Source organism: Mus caroli, unplaced genomic scaffold (assembly GCF_978045245.1).
Source record: "Mus caroli unplaced genomic scaffold, Mus_caroli_1 scaffold_8, whole genome shotgun sequence".
NCBI lineage: Eukaryota > Metazoa > Chordata > Mammalia > Rodentia > Muridae > Mus > Mus caroli.
Window position 1 is genome coordinate 86495113 of NW_028227263.1, and position 13486 is coordinate 86508598.

Consider the following 13486-nt stretch of genomic DNA (forward strand, 5'->3'; position numbering starts at 1 on the left):
CTGTCTCCTTTTATTTATGAATAACTTTGCCTGTTGAAATATATATCATTTTTTCTTTGTGTTCTTCTAGCATCAGGTCTTGATCAAATTTGAATAACAAGATAATTAAAGGATAGTGTCATGTATGTAAAGTGAGTTTGAGTGTACTCTGCTAGCTCAGATGGAAAGTACTGCATCTTTTGGGAACTTTTGTAATTTTTTTAACACAACAGGATCAACGAACCAGATTATTGTATAAAGCTATTTATTGTATATAACAAGAAGGCAGGATTATGGTATATGAAAGGGTATGCGCATGCTCATATATTCTAAGAATATCTCTGTGTTGCAGCATATCCCAACCGCATGCATCTAATGATGTGAAACCTGGGGCAAATTGTTTCTATGTACACTGTCAACATCCCCATGGAAGTTGAAATACCACCTGGCCTTACATGGGAAAAGATTTATAAATACAGTGGATCAGGTTATTGGATTATTTTACATTGCCATGGCCATAAACAACAAGAAACATACTTGTATAATTTAAGAATCTCACAAAGGATTTCTATTTACTTCTTGTTGGTTTTGTAGTATGATAAACATGAGTGTTTATTATATTAACATGGCTTTTAAGGGTATAAAACTTTCACAGCTGTCATCCTATACTCCCTTTATTAATTCTATAATTTTTAATTTCTGATTTAAATGCAGTATATTATTTTGGGTACACCAACTGTGAATTAAACCATAAACAAACTCTTAATTCTACATCTTTGAGAGGCTATCAGTCTTCAGTGAGCCACCAGCCCTTAACAGAACTGAATTACTGATGGGAATATCATTCAGGTCATAAAACTCAACAAGTATACAGCACCACCTGTTTTTAAAAAAAGGAAGATGTAATCTTTCAAAGTGTATAGTTCTGGAAAAGTCTCTAAATATATTAACTGTGTTTTGTTTGGTTGGTTGGTTTTGTACTGTTTTGTTTTGTTTTGCTTTGTTTTTCTGCATTTTTAGTTCTGGCCATTCCTGGTAAATATAAATATATCAACCCAAGCTAAAGGTGGTGTGTTGAAAAATCTCATCCTGGAAAAGATACAGAACACAGAATGTAGTTACTGGTTCATTAATAAAAAGGTTTCCATTGCTTTAATCTTATGTTTCAGTAGACTTCTCTTGTAGACACCTCACTACACCTCCGAATCCTATAAAACTATATTTCACTAGCCCTAAGCTTGACATATTTTTAAATTTATATGATTTAACCAGGGCTTGTACCTAGATCTTCATGTGCAAAATGGCTAATATATGAACTGAGCCCTCACTAAAGCCTCATTTTATTTTTCTTACATTTTATTAATATATGTATGAGGTCATAAATTTCTGTTCTTATCAGTTGTTTGACTAGTTTTTTATCAAATCCATCATATAAAATTGTCTGGAAAAATAATTTAATATGCATGGTTACTATAAATAGTTTGCATTAATCATTAAAATATTTTATTTACAAACAAGGGAATTAATCCTGAATATTCATGATTAGAACCTAAAAATAACCACATTAACTTGGAAGGGGACACTCTCCTGGCAATTATGGAGTTCAGATTTCACATCAGCCATAATCTACATCTACATTTTCTGACTGGAAGACTGTGAGTAGTTGTCATGTGCCTCCTCAAAGACATTGTTCATTTATTTTGTACAATGAAGGCATAACACAGATGGCATGACGCATTAGTTGGTATGGTGTTGAGAACTAATCATAAAAAATGATGGCATTAGAGAAATATAAAAATAATTAAATAGTTATTTTACAAGTAGTTTGGGAAGAGTTTCCACTATAATTTTCACAGCCGTATACACTCTTCAGATGTACAAAAATCACTCCCCATTTCTGGAGATTTTGAACTCTAAAGACCTTTCTAGATATAAACTAAGGGGGATGCTTAAATTACAAATGTAGGGTGATTAATAGGGTAGAAGCAGAGGCCAGATATATAAATTCAGACATTATTTGAATCAGTTCAGACATTGAAGTAGAGGATAATTGAAGAATTGAAGAGGATATAAGAGGAATGATTCTGGGAGAATTAGTGAAGTTTTTGCACACAAACCATGTTAGTGCCTGACATGCAATATGATGTGCCCAACATTAATATATGTGTCAAAGACCAACTATGATACTGCAGGGCAAACTGCAGGAGTCTGCAAGTCACAATGGCATGAGTTAGTGGTAAGAGCAGCTGCAGGATGCTGGTCCAGATAATGACAGGAACTGCTGCCTATGGTAGGCAGTGATAAGACAGGGTATGGAGGTCCAAACACACAAACAAACAAACAGAATGGTTGAAACAACTGCCAAGTTTCAGCAATTTGGTTTTTTTCTCAACAGCTATTTAGATCAATTAAGACAAAAGTGCTGTACTAAAAAGAAAATTATCTCACATCCACAACTTACACATGCCCTAGAGACAGTCATTAGCAAAAAATAATCTTCAAAAACAGATTAAAATCTATATTTGTGACCTTAAAACAGTAATTATTTAGTTATTGATTAACAAAGTTTGAATAGTCCAAGTCTATAGTAGCAAGTTAACGCCTATGCTTGGTTGACAACCATCTGTACTTACTCAGGAGCAGTTTGCATATCTTCCATCTTATTTTTGAAGTTCAGATCAGCTAAGGTGGCTAATCATTTGTTCTCTGTTCTTATACTCATAATAAAAATATTTGTTCTTTATTATAAGCTTAGTGTTTTCTGGAGCCCATAGAAAACCTGCTACCTTATCCCTAGATCACAAGATCAGTGAATTCAGGCCCAACTTAGAGTGCATGCTTTTTTTTTTTTTTTTTTTACCAATAACTTGCCCCAAGTCTATCCCTTCTTGCCTCTCAAATTACGTGATTGTAATTCATGTTGAATCCTCACTGCATGCATTTTTGTAACTTAAGCAGTTTTGGCCATTCTATCAGGAATGGTCACAACTTTTTTTAAATTCTCACATAAAACTTTCTTTTTTTTTCAATTTTTATTAGGTATTTACTTCATTTACATTTCAAATGATATCCCTAAATTCCCCCATACACCCTCCCTGCTGCCCTCCTCACCTTCTCCAACTTCTTGGCCCTGGTGTTTCCCCTGTACAGGGGCATATAAATGTTGCAATACCAATAGCTGACTGTGAGCATCCACTTCTGTGTTGCCCAGGCACTGGCATAGCCTCACAAGAGACAGCTATATCAGGGTCCTTTCAACAAAGCTTCCTGGCATATGCAATAGTGTCTGCATTTGGTGGCTGATTATGGGATGGATCCCCGGGTGGGGCAGTCTGTGGATGGCCCATCTTTTAGTCTCAGCTCCAAACATGGTCCATCTTTCTCAATCTGTTTATCCTTTGTGTAGAGAAAGGCCATTGACTTGTTTGAGTTAATTTTATATCCAGCTACTTCACTAAAGCTGTTTATCAGGTTAAGGAGTTCTCTGGTTTAATTTTTAGGGTCACATATATACTATCTTATCAAAAAAGTGATATTTTGACTTCTTTTTTTCCAATTTGTATCCCCTTGATCTCCTTTTGTTGTCGAATTGCTCTGGCTAGGACTTCAAGAACTATGTTGAATAGGTAGGGAGAAAGTGGGCAGTCTTGTCTAGTCCCTGATTTTAGTGGGATTTTTTCCAGCTTCTCACCATTTACTTTGATGATGGCTACTGGTTTGCTGTAGATTGCTTTTATTAGGTTTAGGTATGGGCTTTGAATTCCTGATCATTCCAACACTTTTATCATGAATGGGTGTTGGATTTTGTCAAATGATTTCTCTGTGTCTAATGAGATGATCATGTGGTTTTTGTCTTTGAGTTTGTTTATATAGTGGATTACATTGATGGATTTCCGTATATTAAACAATCCCTGCATCCCTGGAATGAAACCTACTTGGTCATGATGGATAATCATTTTGATGTGTTCTTGGATTCGGTTTGCAAGGATTTTATTGAGTATTTTTGCATCGATATTCATAATGGAAATTGGTCTGAAGTTCTCTATCTTTGTTGCGTCTTTCTGTGGTTTAGGTATCAGAGTAATTGTGGCTTCGTAAAATGAATTGGGTAGAGTTCTTTCTGTTTCTATTTTGTGGAATAGTTTGAGAAGAACTTTAATTAGATCTTCTTTGAAGGTCTGATAGAACTCTGCACAAAACCCATCTGGCCCTAGGCTCTTTTGGTTGGGAGTCTATCAATGCCTGCTTCTATTTCTTTTGGGGATATAGGATTGTTTCGATCATTAACCTGATCCTGATTTAAAATTGGTATCTGTTGTCTGTCTAGAAATTTCTCCATTTCATGCAGGTTTTCCAGTTTTGTTGAGTATAACCTTTTGTAGAAGGATCTGATTGTGTTTTGGGTTTCCTCAGGCTCAGTTGTCATGTCTCCCGTTTCATTTCTTATTTTGGAAATCAGGATGCTGTCTCTGTGCCCTCTAGTGAGTCTGGCTAAGGGTTTATGTATCTTGTTGATTTTCTAAAAGAACCAGCTCCTCGTTTGGTTGATTCTTTGAGAAAAATAAAATAAACAAAGGTAAAATGTTATTGAAGGAATAGAGTAACAATAAGGGAGGCTGGTGGGTAGTCTAGCAGTTCAGACAGGACTGTGTGCACCAGAATTTAAAAATTTCAAGTAACCAGGGACATTGGGACACAGGTGAAGTGTTAGTGATTTGGGGATTTCTGATTTCTGATATAAATTGTGAATTAGATGAAGTTCGGGGATAAGTTAGTGATCTTGCTAAGCATATGAAAGTATTTCTTAAGTTATTAAAGAAATTTTTACTTCTGAGCTGCCTGAGCTACCTCTATTTCATGCAGAGAGCATCAGTGCCATGACTTTTATGAGTAGTTACTTGTTGGAGAGTTTTTCAAACAATTCTCTTTATTCTGTTTGTTTGATTGTTTGTTTGTTTAGGTGGTTTTTTGTTTTATTTTGTTTTTTACAGTTCAGTCATTATCCCCTTCTTGGTTCATCCTCTCACGGTTCCGGATCCCGTTCCTACTCCAGTGTTTCCAAGAAGATACCCCTCCATATCCTGCCAGGACTCGCCACTCCCTGGAGCCTTAATATTTGATGCCTCTTCACTCACTGAGGCCAGACCAGACAGTTCCCTGTCTCAAAAGGAGACACCTTAGATAAAATGCCCAACACTTGGGAGAGGGAACTTGTAGAATCCACTTCCAGTAGAAAGATAATGCCTCAAGTGGAGGGATGGGGTTGCCATTCCACAGTCAAAAACTCTGACCCAGAATTCTTCCTATCTAAAAGAACTGCAGGGGCAAAAATGGATAAAAGACTGAGAGAAAGGAAGTCCAGTGACCAGCACAATTTGGGATACATCTCAAGGGGCTCCAAGACCTGACACTATTACTAATGCTGTTGTGTGCTTACAGACAGGAGCAGTCCTCTGAGAGGCACAACAAGCAGCTGACCAAGACAGAAGCAGAAACTTTCGCCCATCCAATGAATAGAATCTGGGGACCCCTGTGGTTGAATTAGTGAAAGGCTGGAAGAATTTGTGGAGGAAGGTGATTTCACTGAAAAAAACTGCAATCTCAATTAACCTGGACCCCTGCAATCTCTCAGATTATGAACCACCATCCAAGCAGCATGCACTAACAGGTATGAGGCCCCTGACACATATACAGCAGGGACCATGCCCTTATATCTGGTGTTCCCTATAATAGAGAAAAAAATTCATGTGCTCATATCTAAAGGTAAGCATATTACATAATGAGCTATATATCCAGCCTACATATTTTGATATTATACCAAAAAGTACCAAGTGTATATAATTCAACATCCATACATATAAACACTTTGTGGACCCCTACAATTTCTCAGAACTCCAGCTATAAAGCTGTCCTAAGAGTTCCTTCTCAAATTTAAATATTATTTTTTGAATACTGGATTTAAAATTTGAAAAATGGGAAAAATCTGTGTTGTTCTTCTGTAAGTTCTACACATATAGTGGAACAAGATAAACACAGGGAGCACATATTCAGTGTCACACACATAAAGCAAGCTTCTGCCAAGGATTCCACATAGACATACAGTAATTCTACTTTCCAGAGCATGACAAATGTCTGTTAAGGAGAAGTGATTTGTATGAACATGTTCCATTACACACAGAATTATCTGAATCATTACGTTGTGATTTTCATACGTATTACTCGAGAATTACAATATTTTGAAAGTAGGCATTTCATATTATAGATATTATACAGCTTACTACCTACATATAAAGCATGTTAATAGTAGTTATTATATCACTTACCCTCTCCATTATCTTCCATTACTTTCTAATCCATGTAACTGTAATTCTTTGAACAGTCACACTCTCAAGTCTCTTATTTCCTTCCCTTCATCTTTGTATTTTTTCTTCACCCATATATATTAACATAGTAAAAATAGTAATAAGTAAGTATATTAATATAGTAATATATAATATAGTATATATAAATATAATACTATGTAGCACTATAAAGTAACAAATACTAAGTATAGTAATACAGTAAAATAATACCTCCATTTCACTCTATTTTTTACCTAAATTATCCAGTGAATAAAAGATTAATGTAGAGAACATTGGCTGCACATTATTACTGCAATATTTCTTGAAACAAATAAGTAATACGGAACAGCCATCTTGGCCATGTGTGTATTTCCAAAAATAATATTTAAATTTGAGAAGGAACTCTTAGGACAGCTTTATAGCTGGAGTTCTGAGAAATTGTAGGGGTCCACAATGGGTACATACTCTGCATGAACTTGCCAATTCTCTAACCTGCTAATGTTACTTCTGGATATTGAAATTTTCTCTAAACCACCAACAGTTTTCAGGGCATTTCTTAAATTACAAGGCAGGCTGCAATTTTTCAAGCAGGAATACCAAGCCAAACTTTGGAAAAGAAAACAGCCTGCAGGGTATATTCCCTCATAATCCCTTAGAACTGGTATATCCTCTAGATAGAGGACTCAGCCCAGCCTTAGTTTCATTGTTCACTACCTCCTGTATAGAATATGACACTAGTGATATAACAAGAAAGCTCAATAAACAATGCCACATGGAGAATAAATTCACATTGTGGTTTTTCTCATTCAAAATGCCTGCCATAGATTACATGAAATTTACTGGGAGTGTAGGATTATCATAAAAACTCTGCATCAGAGTGAAAAGGTCAGCATAGGAACTTTGGAAAGGTCATGAAACACTCACCCTTCTGTAAGGGAGAGGCTAATTAGCATTTCTGAGACCACAGGGTGGGAACAGAACTGTGGGTGGGGTCACATTCCACAGGGCTGACCATTGCTCACCTTCAGACAAGGGAAGGCCTTGTCACCTCATTCCCTAAAAACCAACCAGTTCTAAGGGTGCACTATTCTGCACAGTGTGCCTAGTTGCTGATGCTCTGTTCTGCCCCTGAAAAACCATATAAAAAACTTGCTGATCCGGTGCTGGGGGTTGATGCCTCTCTTTCAGGTCTGGGATGACCCCAGTGCACTGGAACAATAAATTCCTCTTGCTTTTTGCATCAATCCTGTGTCCAAGTGGTTTACTCTGGGGTTCCCTGTGAGCTAAGGCTCCCTGGAGTCTTACAACAGTCCCCTCATATTGGGTTCTTTCCCTTACCCGAAACATCTCCTGATATGGGATAGTGTTTACTCATATTTAAGTAGGATTCAGTAATGTTCAAGGCCAAGGAAGCTTGGAAAAATATTGGGCCTCCATGAACCCTATTTTTTTTTTTTTTTTTTTTGGTTTTTCGAGACAGGGTTTCTCTGTGTAGCCCTGGCTGTCCTGGCACTCACTTTGTAGACCAGGCTGGCCTCGAACTCAGAAATCCGCCTGCCTCTGCCTCCCGAGTGCTGGGATTAAAGGCGTGCGCCACCACGCCCGGCGAACCCTATTTTATATTGCATAAACCTTATATAATTACTGGTTTGGGGAAACCACTTTCAGGGGAACTGCCTGCAATTTGAGCAGATACCTCCAACTCTCCTTTATGGCAGATTTCATAAGTTGTAACTCATTTTACAATGGGTTGTTTGATGAACAGTAGCCATCTATTAAAGCGTGCATTCATGATTAATAGCAACAAATGCATTGGTGCAAAAAGAAAAAAAAACAGACATTGAGTAATTCAGATTCATATATATATATACATATATATGAATATATATATATATATATATATATATATATATATATATATATATATTCTCTTGTGTAAGTGTAAGTGTTCTTACTTTAAAAATCAGGTCTCATACATAATTGTATATTTTAAAAAGTTGTTTTAAATAACAGCCACGTTACTTATATCCATCTTGGTTGATGTCACATTAGGATAAAAAGGATCATATGCTTTTCATCCCATTTTACTAAAGTTAAAGAATCCATGTCATATATTTCACCACTGTATTAAGATGATCATATGGTATAAGCCAACTTAGGCAACACTGTAAATCTTAGAGTCTGCAGAAGTGGCAAGAGGTCTCCAGAAGACCACCAGAACATTTTTTTGGTGCATTTCTCTTTACTAAGTCACAACACATTGTGATCAATGAAGTATGTAGGAGAACCAATGTCAAAGTGTTGTCAATGAGTACCAACATCTGAAAAGGTCAACAAAGATGAGCATAGAGTGGCAAGGTGAACCAATGATACACCATAATTCACTGTCTATTATTTTATACTTATAAGCTTTCCAAATCTCACATGTACTCTCAACTGTCTAGCAAAACATCAAATGCTCTTTATTCAGGCATAATCCAGAAAAGCTACTAAATGCTTTTTATAATTATATCTTCTTTTTTATTATATATTTTCTTTATTTACATTTCAAATGTTATCCCCTTTCCTAGTTTCCCCTCTAAAAACCCCCATACCCCCTGCTCACCAACCTATCCATTCCTATTTCCTGGCCCTGGCATTCCCCTATACTGGGCAGATAACCTTCACAGGACTAAGGGCCTCTCGTTCTATTGATATCCTATTAGGCTATCCTCTGCTATATATGCAGCTAGAGCCATGAGTCCCACCACGTGTTTTCTTTAATTGATGGTTTAGTCCCAGGGAGCTCTGGCAGTACTGGTTATTTCATAATGTTGTTTCTCCTAGGGGGGCTGCAAACCTGATCAGCTCTATGGGTACTTTCTCTAGCTCCTTCATTGAGGACCCTGTGCTCCATTCAATGGTTGTGAGCATCCACTTCTGTATTTGTCAGGCATTGGCAGAACCTCTCAGGAGACAATCTCTCTGGCTCCTGACAGCAAACACTTGTTGGCATCCACAATAGTGCCTGGTTTTGGTGGTTGTTTATGGGATAGATCCCCAGGTGGGGCAGTCTCTGAATGTTCATTCCTTCAGTCTGTGCTTTGAACATTGTCTCTGTAACTCCTTCCATTGGTATTTTGTTCCCCTTTCTAAGAAGGATTGAAATATCCACAGTTTGATATTCCTTCTTCTTGAGTTTCATTTGTTTTTCAAATTGTATCTTCTTTTTTATATAATATAAAAATGATAAGATTAGACGGGTCTTCTTAGCTTAAAGGAATCTGTCTCAAAGATATATGTTTAATGATTTGTCTATGGCTATCATCAAGCTTCTACAGATTTTTTAAGATTATATTTTATTTTAATGTATATATTACACTGCATATTCAATTCCCTGACTCATGCACCCTCTCACCATTCCACATTCCACACCTCCTTCCCTTCCCTCCTCACCCTGTCACCACATTGATGACCCCACCTGACCCCACCGGACCTCTAAACACCCTGAAGCCTCCAGTCTCTTGAGGGTTAGGGGCATCATTTCTGAATGAACATAGACCAGGAAGTCCTCTACTGTATTGTGTTGGGGGCCTCATATCAGCTGGTTTATGGTGCTGTTTGGTGGCCCAGTGTTTGAGAGATTGGGGAGGTCCAGATAAATTGAGACTGCTGGTCCTCCTACAGGATCATCCTTCTCCTCAGCTTCTTTCAGCTTTCCCTAATTGAACAATATGTGTCAGCTGCTTCTGTCCATTGTTTGGGAGCAAATATCTGCATCTGACTCTTTCAGCTGCTTGTTGGATTTTTCATAGGGCAGTCATTTTAAGTCCATTTTTGTTAGATCTCCATAGTCTCAATTAAAGTGTCAGGCCTTGGGACCTCTGCTTGACTTGGATCCCACTTTGGGCCTGTTGCTGGACCTTCTATTCCTCAGGGTACTCTCCATTTCCATCACTGTAATTCTTTCAGACAGAAACTATTATGGGTCAGAGGTATGACTGTGGGATGGCAACCCTATCCCTCACTTCATGTACTCCATTCTGAGGGATCCCCCCCAACCTCCTATTTACTGAGGTTGCCTGTTTACATTCTTTTTGCTGGCCCTCAGGGCTTCAGTCCAGATCAGTTTTACCTTCCCACCCCACCCCCACTCCTTCCATCCAGTAAACTTTCCCTCCCAGTACACATTCCTTCCCTCCCTCTCCACTTGTGATTGCTTTCTTCTCTTTCCAATGGGACTGAGGCATCCTGTCTTGGGCACTTCAGCTTGTTGAGATGAGTTCTGTGTATCTTGGGTATTCTGTACTGTTTTGTTCGTTTGTTTGTTTCATTTTTTGCTAATATTCACTTACTAAATAAATACCAACATATTTATACATAAGATGTCTTTGAAAAATGAGGTCTACAAATTCATAGGTATATTCAATCTAGCCTAACCTAGCTTTAGTTTATATATCGAACCTTATTGCATTTATTACTATATTTATGATTAAAAGTTTCTTTGGATGTAATGGTGTCAATGTTTTATATTTTTTTTAATTTAATTTTGCTTTTTGTCTGCCTCCAAGTCGCCCTTTCCCACATTGCTTCTTCCCCTCCTCCTCCTTCTCCTAGGAGCAGGTAAGCTCCTCAACTGGGGTATCTCCTACAACCATCGACTTCAAATCTCTGCAAGGATAAGTTCTTCTTCTCCCATAGAGGCCAGGCAAGAAAGCCCAGCTAGTAATACATAACCCACATGCAAACAACTGCTTTTGGGAAAAACCATGTTCCAGTTGTCCAGGACCCATATGAATGCTAAGTTGCATATCTGCTACATAGACGCAGGGAGGCTTAGATCCAGCCCATGTGTGTACTTTGGTTAGTGGTTCAGTCTCTGAGATCCCTAGGGGTCCAGTTGATTGACTTTGTCTCCTGTGGAGTCTCTATTCAATTCAGGGCCCACAATCATTCCTTCTATTCTTCCAAAAGAGCCTCCAAGCTCCATTCACTCTTTGGCTGTGGGTTTCTATATCTGTCTGATTCAGCTGCTGGGTGGAGTCTCTCAGAAAACAACATGATCCTGACTGCAAGCCTAACAGAGTATCATTAGTAGTGTTAGGGATTGGTGCTTACCCATGGCATTGATCTCAGGTTGGGCTAGTTGTTTGACAATCCCCTTAGTTTCTTCTCCATCCCCTGTGCTTACCTTTCTTGTAAACAGGATAAAGTTTGGGTTGAAAGTTCTGTGGGTGCTTTGTTGTCTCTATCATTACACTGAGGTTCCTGCCTGTCTACAGGAGGTGGCAGCTTCAGGTTCCATATCCACAAAGTAATTAGTCACATGTAAGGTGACCTGCAATGATTCCTGGGCACCACTATTATCCCAGGTCTTTAGCTTGTCCTCTAGCCCCCACCCATCTCCTTACTACCATCAGTTGCAGATTTCTTTCCATCTTCATGGCCACTTTGCCATCTTTATTGTCCTTCTGCTTTTCCTATTCCACGAAAGTAACTATGCCTAGGCATTTGATGTATATATATATATATATATATATATATATATATATATATATATATATATAATTTTTTATTACTTAATTCTAGACTCTTTAAAAGACTGAAAGATGTCCCAATCTATGAGCACTAAGCTATTAGGAATTGATTAAATACTATGTACAGAGCAATAATCGTAGATACTTTCCAAGGGTATTGTGTCTGTCTACCCACAGGTTTCTGGCTATAATAGCAATAAGAGTTAAGTTTTTTGGAGTGGACCTTATAGCCTATTAGAAAACTATTGAGTACATCCATGAAATTCATGTAACAATTGTATCAGTTGGCATTTTTTAGCAGGACTGTCACTTTAATCACTGGGATTCAAAGCCTAGTGTGATTGATTTCTTTCCTCCTCTGGTGGCATAGAACTACTTCAAGTGCCATGAAAGATATCCATTAGGGATCAAGCTTACAGGTCAATTCTATATTGATTTCCCACTGTTCTATAACGTAAGAACGTAGCATGTTCAGCTAAAGGGCTGTACTTCCATATTCGGCAGTGTAACCAAGAATGTTAACAATAGCATTGTAATGAATAGGATCTCCCTAGAAAACAAGCCAATACAAAGAGGTAACACATTTCTGGTATTAGATTTAATATTTGTTAGCTTGTAGTGTCCAGTAAAGAAATGGTTATTCTGTTATCAGTTAACCCTTTTGTTTAAATATTGGTATGTGTATACACATATTAAGGACACTTTTAGAGTAGTCACTTTCCATATGACTTATTCAAAATGCCTCCTGTAATGTTTATCCTTCTCTATGTTCCCTCCTTTTTCCTGCTCTTCTATTGCCCTCACTGTTTAATCCTCAATGTATTATAATTTTCTTTTAGCCCTTTATACCACTCACTGGTTTATAACACATTCTCTTTCTTTAAATGCATTTCCATACTTCTTTACTAGTTTCCTAATCTATATATTTATTCCAAATACAACACACATATCTGAAAAATAGTAACAGATTTACCTCTGAATCATGTTCTTCTGTGACAAAATTTCAATAAATTTAAGGGAATAATCTTTGAGGTGTTTTGAGGTGCACAAAAATCTGTAATCTATGTCCTCATCCTCCCAAGAACCTGATATTATAGTCCTCCTGCATTATCAGGGGCACTGATATTCTAGCTTTCAAAATTGTATGAAATCATCATGGAATAATGAATAGTGGGATCTTAAGAATCTTTAAAGTTAAGGAATAACAGGAAAAATCATAGAACCCCTTCTCTTGCTAAGGCATATAGCTAAGAGATAAACAAACTCTCCAAGTGTATATGATGTCATAGTTAAATACCTGAAAGCAAGAACTAAAAATTAAAAACTCCTGCAAGTGTTATGAATGTTCTAATAATTTTTGTTTTACACACATTCATTCACAAATAGGTAAATGCAATGTGTTTATTTAATGATTGTCATGGAATACATAGTCTAGCTTTACCTTAAAAATAATAAACAAATTTGTAACAAAACTATCCAGTGATTCCCAATTCTTTTAGTTATTACTTAGGAAAAAAGAAAATTCGGTCTGGGCACCCAAATCTAAACTCGAAATTCTACATGTGTGTGAAAATATAGTTCAGTGGTAGACCATTTGCTTATCTTAAAGTAAGCCATCTTTCTATCTGTAACAGACTGCAGTTCATGTTC

At 37.2% G+C, this 13486-nt stretch overlaps 1 long non-coding RNA gene across 16 annotated transcripts in view; it reads left to right on the plus strand.

The window, feature by feature from the left end:
- LOC115031543 (uncharacterized) overlaps positions 1-13486 on the plus strand; it is a 513648-nt gene that overhangs the window by 274466 nt on the left and 225696 nt on the right. For all 16 annotated transcript variants that reach the window (XR_015047929.1, XR_015047933.1, XR_015047920.1 and 13 more), the window contains one exon: positions 5419-5647. This is a non-coding gene — a long non-coding RNA (uncharacterized LOC115031543). The remainder of the gene's footprint in view (positions 1-5418; positions 5648-13486) is intronic.